Here is a 17,064-nt window from a genome sequence, read left to right on the forward strand (position 1 = left end):
AGTTTGAACAGCAGCAGCAGCTGCAGTACCCTTGATATCTATGGATGGGACAGATACCCCCTGCAGACGCACGCACGCACACACACACACACAGGGAGGGGTCTGTAGTGTGACAGAGCACACCAGCTTCGCCACCAGGCACTCCTTCTTGAATTAAAATAAAACTATCTCCTTACCTCTTTCTGGATGCCCCCTCTTTACCAACAAGAGGGACAGGACCAGCTCTCCTCAGCTTCCATTTTCCTCTTCCTTTCCTCTCTCCCTTGAAAACTTTCTGCACCTGAGACAGTGGGAGGGAGGGAGATAGAGCATGAAACAGCACCCCAAATCCTGTCCCATTACAAGCAGCACAGGCTTCTGTCCCTCTACTCCTCTGCCTCCAGTCATTTGCATGGGAGGGAGGAGCTGCTTGCTCTCTCTCTCCCTCTTTCTCCCTCTCTCTCCTCTACCTCTCTCCCTCCCTCTCTCTTTTAGAAGCTTTACACCTGCCATCCTGCCTACAGTATGTGATGATATCACAATGTCTCTCTTACATCACAGACAGGCTGACATCATCACACAGGCTGGCGGCCAGCAAGAGACAGAAATGCAGATAGAGACACACTGACAAATACATACACTGTAGGCACAGGCACCATGCGGCTTCTGCACCATAAAAGTTCATTTGAATCAAAAATAATGTCATCTTTTAAGTGAGGCGCTATTGAAATCTTGGGGGTCTAAGTGTCAAGACAATCTTGACATAAAACGGAGGCATCATTTTCAATCATTCAATAATGATGTGGTTTTGGATGACAATATTCTATGAGATATCATGGGAAAATAATAGGAGACATAATGGAAATACAGTATCGTCCAATTTGTGACCATAATGGGAATATACATAGCGCTTCCTTCACAGGAAATAATACATGTGACATAACGGGAATGTAGTAAGTATGTGGGTTTGGCTGGGATTATCCTACATCCTGCAGGGATATAATAACTGGGAAAACGCTATATTTGATACCGCCACGTTGTGGGATGAGCGAGTAAACATTGCATGTCATTTCCCAGAATCCCTTGCTGCAGTGGGAGCACTGTATGCTACTGTACTGTAGGTGATAATGGTTGAAATATATATATATATATATATATATAGATATATAGATATATATCTATATATATATATATATATATATATACTAGCTGAGAGACCCGGCGTTGCCCGGGATGTAATGTTCCCGTTCCTCTCTCTCCTCCCCCCTCTCTCTGTTTGTCCCCCATTCACATCAATCCAGTCCCCCCCCTCCCTCCCTCCTTTACAGCTTCATGTAGCGTGTGTGCGTCAGTCACTGTGTGTTTGCTCGCGCGTCAGTGAGTCTGAGGCAGAAACACAAACACACACAGACTGACTGATGCACACACAGTCAGTGTGTGCCTCAGTCAGTGTGTGCGTGCGTCAGTCAGGCTTTGTGTGCGCGTCAGTCAGTGTGTGCGTGCGTGCGGCAGTCAGTCAGTGTGTGCGCGCGGGGCGTCAAAGGCAGGGGGGGGCGTCAAAGGCAGGGGGGGGCGTCAAAGGGAGGGGGGGGCGTCAAAGGGAGGGGGGGGCGTCAAAGGGAGGGGGGGGGCGTCAAAGGGAGGGGGGGGGCCTCAAAGGGAGGGGGGGGGGCGTCAAAGGGAGGGGGGGGGCGTCAAAGGGAGGGGGGGGGCGTCAAAGGGAGGGGGGGGGCGTCAAAGGGAGGGGGGGGCGTCAAAGGGAGGGGGGGGGCGTCAAAGGGAGGGGGGGGGCGTCAAAGGGAGGGGGGGGGCGTCAAAGGGAGGGGGGGGGGCGTCAAAGGGAGGGGGGGGGCCGTCAAAGGGAGGGGGGGGGGCGTCAAAGGGAGGGGGGGGGGCGCCTTAAAGGCATGGATTCCTCCCCCTGCATTTCCTGCAGTGGACAGGAGGGGGGGGGCAGTGGACAGGAGGGGGGGGCAGTGGACAGGAGGGGGGGGCAGTGGACAGGAGGGAGGGGGCAGTGGACAGGAGGGGGGGGGGCAGTGGACAGGAGGGGGGGGGCAGTGGACAGGAGGGGGGGGGGCAGTGGACAGGAGGGGGGGGCAGTGGAAAGGAGGGGGGGGCAGTGGACAGGAGGGGGGGGGGGCAGTGGACAGGAGGGGGGGGCAGTGGACAGGAGGGGGGGGGCAGTGGACAGGAGGGGGGGGGCAGTGGACAGGAGGGAGGGGGCAGTGGACAGGAGGGGGGGCAGTGGACAGGAGGGGGGGGCAGTGGACAGGAGGGGGGGGCAGTGGACAGGAGGGGGGGCAGTGGACAGGAGGGGGGGGGCAGTGGACAGGAGGGGGGGGGCAGTGGACAGGAGGGGGGGGCAGTGGACAGGAGGGGGGGGGGCAGTGGACAGGAGGGGGGGGCAGTGGACAGGAGGGGGGACAGGAGGGGGGGGCAGTGGACAGGAGGGGGGGGCAGTGGACAGGAGGGGGGGCAGTGGATAGGAGGGGGGGGCAGTGGACAGTGACACACACACACACACACACACACACACACACACACACACACACACACACACACACACACACCTCAGTTGATGCGCCCTTTCTCAGTTCCGTTTGGCGCCGGAGGTGGGGAGCGACACCTACCTGTACTTCCGGGCGCCGCCACCGTCTGACTCGGCGCCGCGAGGGAGGAAGGGGGTCCGCCATCTTACGCGCCGCGTGGCAGCTGCGGGAAGCGAGGTGATTTGGAGCGGGGAGGGGGAGAGGTGATTTGGAGCGGGGAGAGGTGATTTGGAGCGGGGAGAGGTGATTTGGAGCGGGGAGAGGTGATTTGGAGCGGTGAGGGGGGAGAGGTGATGCCGCTGGGGAGGGGGAAGAGGTGATGCCGCTGGGGAGGGGGAAGAGGTGATGCCGCTGGGGAGGGGGAAGAGGTGATGCCGCTGGGGAGGGGGAAGAGGTGATGCCGCTGGGGAGGGGGAAGAGGTGATGCCGCTGGGGAGGGGGAAGAGGTGATGCCGCTGGGGAGGGGGAAGAGGTGATTTGGAGAGGGGAGAGAGGTGTGTGTGTGTGTGTGTGTGTGTTTTATTTATTTTTTTGGACCTTTGGCCCGTCACTCCGCCTCAGGCCAATGAGAGGTGTGGGGGGCGGGCCAAGGGGGTGGTGTGAGTGTGTGAGGCCAATGAGAGGTGTGCGGGGGCGGGCGGGCCAAGGGACCAATGAGATTGCCGCTAGGGACACCGGACATCCAGCAGGCAGGCATGCATGCAGGCAGGCAGGCAGGCAAACATACAGTGCTTTCACTAATATAGTATAAGATATATATATATATATATATATACATACACATCAACCAGTACAATAATTTAAAAGGGGGGAATTAAAATGGTTGAAGTGGATAATGACAAGTATATACCGATCCAAAAAAACAACTCCTGAGCATGTATGTACTGCTTACATGGATGTACTATTAGCATGTACAGTGTTGTTTGTTACTGCAGTTACCAATTTATTTCCATTTTAAATATTTAATTTCTCTGAAATGGTGCAAGCAAATTGTATGAAAAGTTGCAAACGAATACATGAATGTTTTGTATCCAGAGTCAGGGGGATGAGATGAGATGGGGTCATGTTCATACAGTATTTGAACTGTACATTACTAAAAGAAGGCTTTTTTTCTATGCAGATACAGTATAGTGTTTCAAACACATGCTATACACACGTACACACACATACACATACACACACACACACACACACACACACACACGAGGTAATGTAAAGATGTGGGTGAACAGAGCGAAAAAGATTGTACTAGAAACGCTTATTAACATCAAAGGAATGGGCCTAAAGCAAAAGTTTGAACAGCAGCAGCAGCTGCAGTACCCCTGATATCTATGGATGGGACAGATACCCCCTGCAGACGCACGCACGCACGCACACACACACACACAGGGACGGGTCTGTAGTGTGACAGAGCACACCAGCTTCGCCACCAGGCACTCCTTCTTGAATTAAAATAAAACTATCTCCTTACCTCTTTCTGGATGCCCCCTCTTTACCAACAAGAGGGACAGGACCAGCTCTCCTCAGCTTCCATTTTCCTCTTCCTTTCCTCTCTCCCTTGAAAACTTTCTGCACCTGAGACAGTGGGAGGGAGGGAGATAGAGCATGAAACAGCACCCCAAATCCTGTCCCATTACAAGCAGCACAGGCTTCTGTCCCTCTACTCCTCTGCCTCCAGTCATTTGCATGGGAGGGAGGAGCTGCTTGCTCTCTCTCTCCCTCTTTCTCCCTCTCTCTCCTCTACCTCTCTCCCTCCCTCTCTCTTTTAGAAGCTTTACACCTGCCATCCTGCCTACAGTATGTGATGATATCACAATGTCTCTCTTACATCACAGACAGGCTGACATCATCACACAGGCTGGCGGCCAGCAAGAGACAGAAATACAGATAGAGACACACTGACAAATACATACACTGTAGGCACAGGCACCATGCGGCTTCTGCACCATAAAAGTTCATTTGAATCAAAAATAATGTCATCTTTTAAGTGAGGCGCTATTGAAATCTTGGGGGTCTAAGTGTCAAGACAATCTTGACATAAAACGGAGGCATCATTTTCAATCATTCAATAATGATGTGCTTTTGGATGACAGTATTCTATGAGATATCATGGGAAAATAATAGGAGACATAATGGAAATACAGTATCGTCCAATTTGTGACCATAATGGGAATATACATAGCGCTTCCTTCACAGGAAATAATACATGTGACATAACGGGAATGTAGTAAGTATGTGGGTTTGGCTGGGATTATCCTACATCCTGCAGGGATATAATAACTGGGAAAACGCTATATTTGATACCGCCACGTTGTGGGATGAGCGAGTAAACATTGCATGTCATTTCCCAGAATCCCTTGCTGCAGTGGGAGCACTGTATGCTACTGTACTGTAGGTGATAATGGTTGAAATATATATATATATATATATATATAGATATATAGATATATATCTATATATATATATATATATATATATATATATATATATATATATACATACACATCAACCAGTACAATAATTTAAAAGGGGGGAATTAAAATGGTTGAAGTGGATAATGACAAGTATATACCGATCCAAAAAAACAACTCCTGAGCATGTATGTACTGCTTACATGGATGTACTATTAGCATGTACAGTGTTGTTTGTTACTGCAGTTACCAATTTATTTCCATTTTAAATATTTAATTTCTCTGAAATGGTGCAAGCAAATTGTATGAAAAGTTGCAAACGAATACATGAATGTTTTGTATCCAGAGTCAGGGGGATGAGATGAGATGGGGTCATGTTCATACAGTATTTGAACTGTACATTACTAAAAGAAGGCTTTTTTTCTATGCAGATACAGTATAGTGTTTCAAACACATGCTATACACACGTACACACACATACACATACACACACACACACACACACACACACACGAGGTAATGTAAAGATGTGGGTGAACAGAGCGAAAAAGATTGTACTAGAAACGCTTATTAACATCAAAGGAATGGGCCTAAAGCAAAAGTTTGAACAGCAGCAGCAGCTGCAGTACCCCTGATATCTATGGATGGGACAGATACCCCCTGCAGACGCACGCACGCACGCACGCACGCACGCACACACACAGGGAGGGGTCTGTAGTGTGACAGAGCACACCAGCTTCGCCACCAGGCACTCCTTCTTGAATTAAAATAAAACTATCTCCTTACCTCTTTCTGGATGCCCCCTCTTTACCAACAAGAGGGACAGGACCAGCTCTCCTCAGCTTCCATTTTCCTCTTCCTTTCCTCTCTCCCTTGAAAACTTTCTGCACCTGAGACAGTGGGAGGGAGGGAGATAGAGCATGAAACAGCACCCCAAATCCTGTCCCATTACAAGCAGCACAGGCTTCTGTCCCTCTACTCCTCTGCCTCCAGTCATTTGCATGGGAGGGAGGAGCTGCTTGCTCTCTCTCTCCCTCTTTCTCCCTCTCTCTCCTCTACCTCTCTCCCTCCCTCTCTCTTTTAGAAGCTTTACACCTGCCATCCTGCCTACAGTATGTGATGATATCACAATGTCTCTCTTACATCACAGACAGGCTGACATCATCACACAGGCTGGCGGCCAGCAAGAGACAGAAATGCAGATAGAGACACACTGACAAATACATACACTGTAGGCACAGGCACCATGCGGCTTCTGCACCATAAAAGTTCATTTGAATCAAAAATAATGTCATCTTTTAAGTGAGGCGCTATTGAAATCTTGGGGGTCTAAGTGTCAAGACAATCTTGACATAAAACGGAGGCATCATTTTCAATCATTCAATAATGATGTGGTTTTGGATGACAGTATTCTATGAGATATCATGGGAAAATAATAGGAGACATAATGGAAATACAGTATCGTCCAATTTGTGACCATAATGGGAATATACATAGCGCTTCCTTCACAGGAAATAATACATGTGACATAACGGGAATGTAGTAAGTATGTGGGTTTGGCTGGGATTATCCTACATCCTGCAGGGATATAATAACTGGGAAAACGCTATATTTGATACCGCCACGTTGTGGGATGAGCGAGTAAACATTGCATGTCATTTCCCAGAATCCCTTGCTGCAGTGGGAGCACTGTATGCTACTGTACTGTAGGTGATAATGGTTGAAATATATATATATATATATATATATAGATATATAGATATATATCTATATATATATATATATATATATATATATATATATATACATACACATCAACCAGTACAATAATTTAAAAGGGGGGAATTAAAATGGTTGAAGTGGATAATGACAAGTATATACCGATCCAAAAAAACAACTCCTGAGCATGTATGTACTGCTTACATGGATGTACTATTAGCATGTACAGTGTTGTTTGTTACTGCAGTTACCAATTTATTTCCATTTTAAATATTTAATTTCTCTGAAATGGTGCAAGCAAATTGTATGAAAAGTTGCAAACGAATACATGAATGTTTTGTATCCAGAGTCAGGGGGATGAGATGAGATGGGGTCATGTTCATACAGTATTTGAACTGTACATTACTAAAAGAAGGCTTTTTTTCTATGCAGATACAGTATAGTGTTTCAAACACATGCTATACACACGTACACACACATACACATACACACACACACACACACACACACACACGAGGTAATGTAAAGATGTGGGTGAACAGAGCGAAAAAGATTGTACTAGAAACGCTTATTAACATCAAAGGAATGGGCCTAAAGCAAAAGTTTGAACAGCAGCAGCAGCTGCAGTACCCCTGATATCTATGGATGGGACAGATACCCCCTGCAGACGCACGCACGCACGCACGCACGCACACACACAGGGAGGGGTCTGTAGTGTGACAGAGCACACCAGCTTCGCCACCAGGCACTCCTTCTTGAATTAAAATAAAACTATCTCCTTACCTCTTTCTGGATGCCCCCTCTTTACCAACAAGAGGGACAGGACCAGCTCTCCTCAGCTTCCATTTTCCTCTTCCTTTCCTCTCTCCCTTGAAAACTTTCTGCACCTGAGACAGTGGGAGGGAGGGAGATAGAGCATGAAACAGCACCCCAAATCCTGTCCCATTACAAGCAGCACAGGCTTCTGTCCCTCTACTCCTCTGCCTCCAGTCATTTGCATGGGAGGGAGGAGCTGCTTGCTCTCTCTCTCCCTCTTTCTCCCTCTCTCTCCTCTACCTCTCTCCCTCCCTCTCTCTTTTAGAAGCTTTACACCTGCCATCCTGCCTACAGTATGTGATGATATCACAATGTCTCTCTTACATCACAGACAGGCTGACATCATCACACAGGCTGGCGGCCAGCAAGAGACAGAAATGCAGATAGAGACACACTGACAAATACATACACTGTAGGCACAGGCACCATGCGGCTTCTGCACCATAAAAGTTCATTTGAATCAAAAATAATGTCATCTTTTAAGTGAGGCGCTATTGAAATCTTGGGGGTCTAAGTGTCAAGACAATCTTGACATAAAACGGAGGCATCATTTTCAATCATTCAATAATGATGTGCTTTTGGATGACAGTATTCTATGAGATATCATGGGAAAATAATAGGAGACATAATGGAAATACAGTATCGTCCAATTTGTGACCATAATGGGAATATACATAGCGCTTCCTTCACAGGAAATAATACATGTGACATAACGGGAATGTAGTAAGTATGTGGGTTTGGCTGGGATTATCCTACATCCTGCAGGGATATAATAACTGGGAAAACGCTATATTTGATACCGCCACGTTGTGGGATGAGCGAGTAAACATTGCATGTCATTTCCCAGAATCCCTTGCTGCAGTGGGAGCACTGTATGCTACTGTACTGTAGGTGATAATGGTTGAAATATATATATATATATATATATATAGATATATAGATATATAGATATATATCTATATATATATATATATATATATATATATATATATATATATATATACATACACATCAACCAGTACAATAATTTAAAAGGGGGGAATTAAAATGGTTGAAGTGGATAATGACAAGTATATACCGATCCAAAAAAACAACTCCTGAGCATGTATGTACTGCTTACATGGATGTACTATTAGCATGTACAGTGTTGTTTGTTACTGCAGTTACCAATTTATTTCCATTTTAAATATTTAATTTCTCTGAAATGGTGCAAGCAAATTGTATGAAAAGTTGCAAACGAATACATGAATGTTTTGTATCCAGAGTCAGGGGGATGAGATGAGATGGGGTCATGTTCATACAGTATTTGAACTGTACATTACTAAAAGAAGGCTTTTTTTCTATGCAGATACAGTATAGTGTTTCAAACACATGCTATACACACGTACACACACATACACATACACACACACACACACACACACACACGAGGTAATGTAAAGATGTGGGTGAACAGAGCGAAAAAGATTGTACTAGAAACGCTTATTAACATCAAAGGAATGGGCCTAAAGCAAAAGTTTGAACAGCAGCAGCAGCTGCAGTACCCCTGATATCTATGGATGGGACAGATACCCCCTGCAGACGCACGCACGCACGCACACACACACACAGGGAGGGGTCTGTAGTGTGACAGAGCACACCAGCTTCGCCACCAGGCACTCCTTCTTGAATTAAAATAAAACTATCTCCTTACCTCTTTCTGGATGCCCCCTCTTTACCAACAAGAGGGACAGGACCAGCTCTCCTCAGCTTCCATTTTCCTCTTCCTTTCCTCTCTCCCTTGAAAACTTTCTGCACCTGAGACAGTGGGAGGGAGGGAGATAGAGCATGAAACAGCACCCCAAATCCTGTCCCATTACAAGCAGCACAGGCTTCTGTCCCTCTACTCCTCTGCCTCCAGTCATTTGCATGGGAGGGAGGAGCTGCTTGCTCTCTCTCTCCCTCTTTCTCCCTCTCTCTCCTCTACCTCTCTCCCTCCCTCTCTCTTTTAGAAGCTTTACACCTGCCATCCTGCCTACAGTATGTGATGATATCACAATGTCTCTCTTACATCACAGACAGGCTGACATCATCACACAGGCTGGCGGCCAGCAAGAGACAGAAATGCAGATAGAGACACACTGACAAATACATACACTGTAGGCACAGGCACCATGCGGCTTCTGCACCATAAAAGTTCATTTGAATCAAAAATAATGTCATCTTTTAAGTGAGGCGCTATTGAAATCTTGGGGGTCTAAGTGTCAAGACAATCTTGACATAAAACGGAGGCATCATTTTCAATCATTCAATAATGATGTGGTTTTGGATGACAGTATTCTATGAGATATCATGGGAAAATAATAGGAGACATAATGGAAATACAGTATCGTCCAATTTGTGACCATAATGGGAATATACATAGCGCTTCCTTCACAGGAAATAATACATGTGACATAACGGGAATGTAGTAAGTATGTGGGTTTGGCTGGGATTATCCTACATCCTGCAGGGATATAATAACTGGGAAAACGCTATATTTGATACCGCCACGTTGTGGGATGAGCGAGTAAACATTGCATGTCATTTCCCAGAATCCCTTGCTGCAGTGGGAGCACTGTATGCTACTGTACTGTAGGTGATAATGGTTGAAATATATATATATATATATATATATAGATATATAGATATATAGATATTTATCTATATATATATATATATATATATATATATATATATATATATATATATATATATATATATATATACATACACATCAACCAGTACAATAATTTAAAAGGGGGGAATTAAAATGGTTGAAGTGGATAATGACAAGTATATACCGATCCAAAAAAACAACTCCTGAGCATGTATGTACTGCTTACATGGATGTACTATTAGCATGTACAGTGTTGTTTGTTACTGCAGTTACCAATTTATTTCCATTTTAAATATTTAATTTCTCTGAAATGGTGCAAGCAAATTGTATGAAAAGTTGCAAACGAATACATGAATGTTTTGTATCCAGAGTCAGGGGGATGAGATGAGATGGGGTCATGTTCATACAGTATTTGAACTGTACATTACTAAAAGAAGGCTTTTTTTCTATGCAGATACAGTATAGTGTTTCAAACACATGCTATACACACGTACACACACATACACATACACACACACACACACACACACACACGAGGTAATGTAAAGATGTGGGTGAACAGAGCGAAAAAGATTGTACTAGAAACGCTTATTAACATCAAAGGAATGGGCCTAAAGCAAAAGTTTGAACAGCAGCAGCAGCTGCAGTACCCCTGATATCTATGGATGGGACAGATACCCCCTGCAGACGCACGCACGCACGCACACACACACACAGGGAGGGGTCTGTAGTGTGACAGAGCACACCAGCTTCGCCACCAGGCACTCCTTCTTGAATTAAAATAAAACTATCTCCTTACCTCTTTCTGGATGCCCCCTCTTTACCAACAAGAGGGACAGGACCAGCTCTCCTCAGCTTCCATTTTCCTCTTCCTTTCCTCTCTCCCTTGAAAACTTTCTGCACCTGAGACAGTGGGAGGGAGGGAGATAGAGCATGAAACAGCACCCCAAATCCTGTCCCATTACAAGCAGCACAGGCTTCTGTCCCTCTACTCCTCTGCCTCCAGTCATTTGCATGGGAGGGAGGAGCTGCTTGCTCTCTCTCTCCCTCTTTCTCCCTCTCTCTCCTCTACCTCTCTCCCTCCCTCTCTCTTTTAGAAGCTTTACACCTGCCATCCTGCCTACAGTATGTGATGATATCACAATGTCTCTCTTACATCACAGACAGGCTGACATCATCACACAGGCTGGCGGCCAGCAAGAGACAGAAATGCAGATAGAGACACACTGACAAATACATACACTGTAGGCACAGGCACCATGCGGCTTCTGCACCATAAAAGTTCATTTGAATCAAAAATAATGTCATCTTTTAAGTGAGGCGCTATTGAAATCTTGGGGGTCTAAGTGTCAAGACAATCTTGACATAAAACGGAGGCATCATTTTCAATCATTCAATAATGATGTGGTTTTGGATGACAGTATTCTATGAGATATCATGGGAAAATAATAGGAGACATAATGGAAATACAGTATCGTCCAATTTGTGACCATAATGGGAATATACATAGCGCTTCCTTCACAGGAAATAATACATGTGACATAACGGGAATGTAGTAAGTATGTGGGTTTGGCTGGGATTATCCTACATCCTGCAGGGATATAATAACTGGGAAAACGCTATATTTGATACCGCCACGTTGTGGGATGAGCGAGTAAACATTGCATGTCATTTCCCAGAATCCCTTGCTGCAGTGGGAGCACTGTATGCTACTGTACTGTAGGTGATAATGGTTGAAATATATATATATATATATATATATATATATATATAGATATATAGATATATATCTATATATATATATATATATATATATATATATATATATATATACATACACATCAACCAGTACAATAATTTAAAAGGGGGGAATTAAAATGGTTGAAGTGGATAATGACAAGTATATACCGATCCAAAAAAACAACTCCTGAGCATGTATGTACTGCTTACATGGATGTACTATTAGCATGTACAGTGTTGTTTGTTACTGCAGTTACCAATTTATTTCCATTTTAAATATTTAATTTCTCTGAAATGGTGCAAGCAAATTGTATGAAAAGTTGCAAACGAATACATGAATGTTTTGTATCCAGAGTCAGGGGGATGAGATGAGATGGGGTCATGTTCATACAGTATTTGAACTGTACATTACTAAAAGAAGGCTTTTTTTCTATGCAGATACAGTATAGTGTTTCAAACACATGCTATACACACGTACACACACATACACATACACACACACACACACACACACACACGAGGTAATGTAAAGATGTGGGTGAACAGAGCGAAAAAGATTGTACTAGAAACGCTTATTAACATCAAAGGAATGGGCCTAAAGCAAAAGTTTGAACAGCAGCAGCAGCTGCAGTACCCTTGATATCTATGGATGGGACAGATACCCCCTGCAGACGCACGCACGCACACACACACACACAGGGAGGGGTCTGTAGTGTGACAGAGCACACCAGCTTCGCCACCAGGCACTCCTTCTTGAATTAAAATAAAACTATCTCCTTACCTCTTTCTGGATGCCCCCTCTTTACCAACAAGAGGGACAGGACCAGCTCTCCTCAGCTTCCATTTTCCTCTTCCTTTCCTCTCTCCCTTGAAAACTTTCTGCACCTGAGACAGTGGGAGGGAGGGAGATAGAGCATGAAACAGCACCCCAAATCCTGTCCCATTACAAGCAGCACAGGCTTCTGTCCCTCTACTCCTCTGCCTCCAGTCATTTGCATGGGAGGGAGGAGCTGCTTGCTCTCTCTCTCCCTCTTTCTCCCTCTCTCTCCTCTACCTCTCTCCCTCCCTCTCTCTTTTAGAAGCTTTACACCTGCCATCCTGCCTACAGTATGTGATGATATCACAATGTCTCTCTTACATCACAGACAGGCTGACATCATCACACAGGCTGGCGGCCAGCAAGAGACAGAAATGCAGATAGAGACACACTGACAAATACATACACTGTAGGCACAGGCACCATGCGGCTTCTGCACCATAAAAGTTCATTTGAATCAAAAATAATGTCATCTTTTAAGTGAGGCGCTATTGAAATCTTGGGGGTCTAAGTGTCAAGACAATCTTGACATAAAACGGAGGCATCATTTTCAATCATTCAATAATGATGTGGTTTTGGATGACAGTATTCTATGAGATATCATGGGAAAATAATAGGAGACATAATGGAAATACAGTATCGTCCAATTTGTGACCATAATGGGAATATACATAGCGCTTCCTTCACAGGAAATAATACATGTGACATAACGGGAATGTAGTAAGTATGTGGGTTTGGCTGGGATTATCCTACATCCTGCAGGGATATAATAACTGGGAAAACGCTATATTTGATACCGCCACGTTGTGGGATGAGCGAGTAAACATTGCATGTCATTTCCCAGAATCCCTTGCTGCAGTGGGAGCACTGTATGCTACTGTACTGTAGGTGATAATGGTTGAAATATATATATATATATATATATATATATATATATAGATAGATATATCTATATATATATATATATATATATATATATATATATATATATATATATATATATACATACACATCAACCAGTACAATAATTTAAAAGGGGGGAATTAAAATGGTTGAAGTGGATAATGACAAGTATATACCGATCCAAAAAAACAACTCCTGAGCATGTATGTACTGCTTACATGGATGTACTATTAGCATGTACAGTGTTGTTTGTTACTGCAGTTACCAATTTATTTCCATTTTAAATATTTAATTTCTCTGAAATGGTGAAATGGTGCAAGCAAATTGTATGAAAAGTTGCAAACGAATACATGAATGTTTTGTATCCAGAGTCAGGGGGATGAGATGAGATGGGGTCATGTTCATACAGTATTTGAACTGTACATTACTAAAAGAAGGCTTTTTTTCTATGCAGATACAGTATAGTGTTTCAAACACATGCTATACACACGTACACACACATACACATACACACACACACACACACACACACACGAGGTAATGTAAAGATGTGGGTGAACAGAGCGAAAAAGATTGTACTAGAAACGCTTATTAACATCAAAGGAATGGGCCTAAAGCAAAAGTTTGAACAGCAGCAGCAGCTGCAGTACCCCTGATATCTATGGATGGGACAGATACCCCCTGCAGACGCACGCACGCACGCACACACACACACACAGGGAGGGGTCTGTAGTGTGACAGAGCACACCAGCTTCGCCACCAGGCACTCCTTCTTGAATTAAAATAAAACTATCTCCTTACCTCTTTCTGGATGCCCCCTCTTTACCAACAAGAGGGACAGGACCAGCTCTCCTCAGCTTCCATTTTCCTCTTCCTTTCCTCTCTCCCTTGAAAACTTTCTGCACCTGAGACAGTGGGAGGGAGGGAGATAGAGCATGAAACAGCACCCCAAATCCTGTCCCATTACAAGCAGCACAGGCTTCTGTCCCTCTACTCCTCTGCCTCCAGTCATTTGCATGGGAGGGAGGAGCTGCTTGCTCTCTCTCTCCCTCTTTCTCCCTCTCTCTCCTCTACCTCTCTCCCTCCCTCTCTCTTTTAGAAGCTTTACACCTGCCATCCTGCCTACAGTATGTGATGATATCACAATGTCTCTCTTACATCACAGACAGGCTGACATCATCACACAGGCTGGCGGCCAGCAAGAGACAGAAATGCAGATAGAGACACACTGACAAATACATACACTGTAGGCACAGGCACCATGCGGCTTCTGCACCATAAAAGTTCATTTGAATCAAAAATAATGTCATCTTTTAAGTGAGGCGCTATTGAAATCTTGGGGGTCTAAGTGTCAAGACAATCTTGACATAAAACGGAGGCATCATTTTCAATCATTCAATAATGATGTGCTTTTGGATGACAGTATTCTATGAGATATCATGGGAAAATAATAGGAGACATAATGGAAATACAGTATCGTCCAATTTGTGACCATAATGGGAATATACATAGCGCTTCCTTCACAGGAAATAATACATGTGACATAACGGGAATGTAGTAAGTATGTGGGTTTGGCTGGGATTATCCTACATCCTGCAGGGATATAATAACTGGGAAAACGCTATATTTGATACCGCCACGTTGTGGGATGAGCGAGTAAACATTGCATGTCATTTCCCAGAATCCCTTGCTGCAGTGGGAGCACTGTATGCTACTGTACTGTAGGTGATAATGGTTGAAATATATATATATATATATATATATATAGATATATAGATATATATCTATATATATATATATATATATATATATATATATATATATATATATACATACACATCAACCAGTACAATAATTTAAAAGGGGGGAATTAAAATGGTTGAAGTGGATAATGACAAGTATATACCGATCCAAAAAAACAACTCCTGAGCATGTATGTACTGCTTACATGGATGTACTATTAGCATGTACAGTGTTGTTTGTTACTGCAGTTACCAATTTATTTCCATTTTAAATATTTAATTTCTCTGAAATGGTGCAAGCAAATTGTATGAAAAGTTGCAAACGAATACATGAATGTTTTGTATCCAGAGTCAGGGGGATGAGATGAGATGGGGTCATGTTCATACAGTATTTGAACTGTACATTACTAAAAGAAGGCTTTTTTTCTATGCAGATACAGTATAGTGTTTCAAACACATGCTATACACACGTACACACACATACACATACACACACACACACACACACACACACACGAGGTAATGTAAAGATGTGGGTGAACAGAGCGAAAAAGATTGTACTAGAAACGCTTATTAACATCAAAGGAATGGGCCTAAAGCAAAAGTTTGAACAGCAGCAGCAGCTGCAGTACCCTTGATATCTATGGATGGGACAGATACCCCCTGCAGACGCACGCACGCACACACACACACACAGGGAGGGGTCTGTAGTGTGACAGAGCACACCAGCTTCGCCACCAGGCACTCCTTCTTGAATTAAAATAAAACTATCTCCTTACCTCTTTCTGGATGCCCCCTCTTTACCAACAAGAGGGACAGGACCAGCTCTCCTCAGCTTCCATTTTCCTCTTCCTTTCCTCTCTCCCTTGAAAACTTTCTGCACCTGAGACAGTGGGAGGGAGGGAGATAGAGCATGAAACAGCACCCCAAATCCTGTCCCATTACAAGCAGCACAGGCTTCTGTCCCTCTACTCCTCTGCCTCCAGTCATTTGCATGGGAGGGAGGAGCTGCTTGCTCTCTCTCTCCCTCTTTCTCCCTCTCTCTCCTCTACCTCTCTCCCTCCCTCTCTCTTTTAGAAGCTTTACACCTGCCATCCTGCCTACAGTATGTGATGATATCACAATGTCTCTCTTACATCACAGACAGGCTGACATCATCACACAGGCTGGCGGCCAGCAAGAGACAGAAATGCAGATAGAGACACACTGACAAATACATACACTGTAGGCACAGGCACCATGCGGCTTCTGCACCATAAAAGTTCATTTGAATCAAAAATAATGTCATCTTTTAAGTGAGGCGCTATTGAAATCTTGGGGGTCTAAGTGTCAAGACAATCTTGACATAAAACGGAGGCATCATTTTCAATCATTCAATAATGATGTGGTTTTGGATGACAGTATTCTATGAGATATCATGGGAAAATAATAGGAGACATAATGGAAATACAGTATCGTCCAATTTGTGACCATAATGGGAATATACATAGCGCTTCCTTCACAGGAAATAATACATGTGACATAACGGGAATGTAGTAAGTATGTGGGTTTGGCTGGGATTATCCTACATCCTGCAGGGATATAATAACTGGGAAAACGCTATATTTGTGGGATGAGCGAGTAAACATTGCATGTCATTTCCCAGAATCCCTTGCTGCAGTGGGAGCACTGTATGCTACTGTACTGTAGGTGATAATGGTTGAAATATATATATATATATAATATATATAGTATATAGAATATATAG

The 17,064-nt window shown here is 44.1% G+C and overlaps 1 long non-coding RNA gene across 1 annotated transcript; it reads right to left on the minus strand.

Moving 5' to 3' along the window:
- Positions 1–140: 140 nt before the first annotated feature.
- Positions 141–16,202, minus strand: LOC142483624 (uncharacterized). The gene is made up of 9 exons (XR_012797404.1): positions 16,097–16,202; positions 14,377–14,480; positions 12,637–12,740; positions 10,915–11,018; positions 9,171–9,274; positions 7,445–7,548; positions 5,729–5,832; positions 4,003–4,106; positions 141–280 (listed from the first exon to the last, which is right to left on the minus strand). It is a non-coding gene; the product is annotated as an uncharacterized LOC142483624 (long non-coding RNA).
- Between the last annotated feature and the right edge of the window lie 862 nt (positions 16,203–17,064).

This window comes from Ascaphus truei, unplaced genomic scaffold (genome assembly GCF_040206685.1).
Source record: "Ascaphus truei isolate aAscTru1 unplaced genomic scaffold, aAscTru1.hap1 HAP1_SCAFFOLD_3458, whole genome shotgun sequence".
In the NCBI taxonomy this organism is placed as follows: Eukaryota; Metazoa; Chordata; class Amphibia; order Anura; family Ascaphidae; genus Ascaphus; species Ascaphus truei.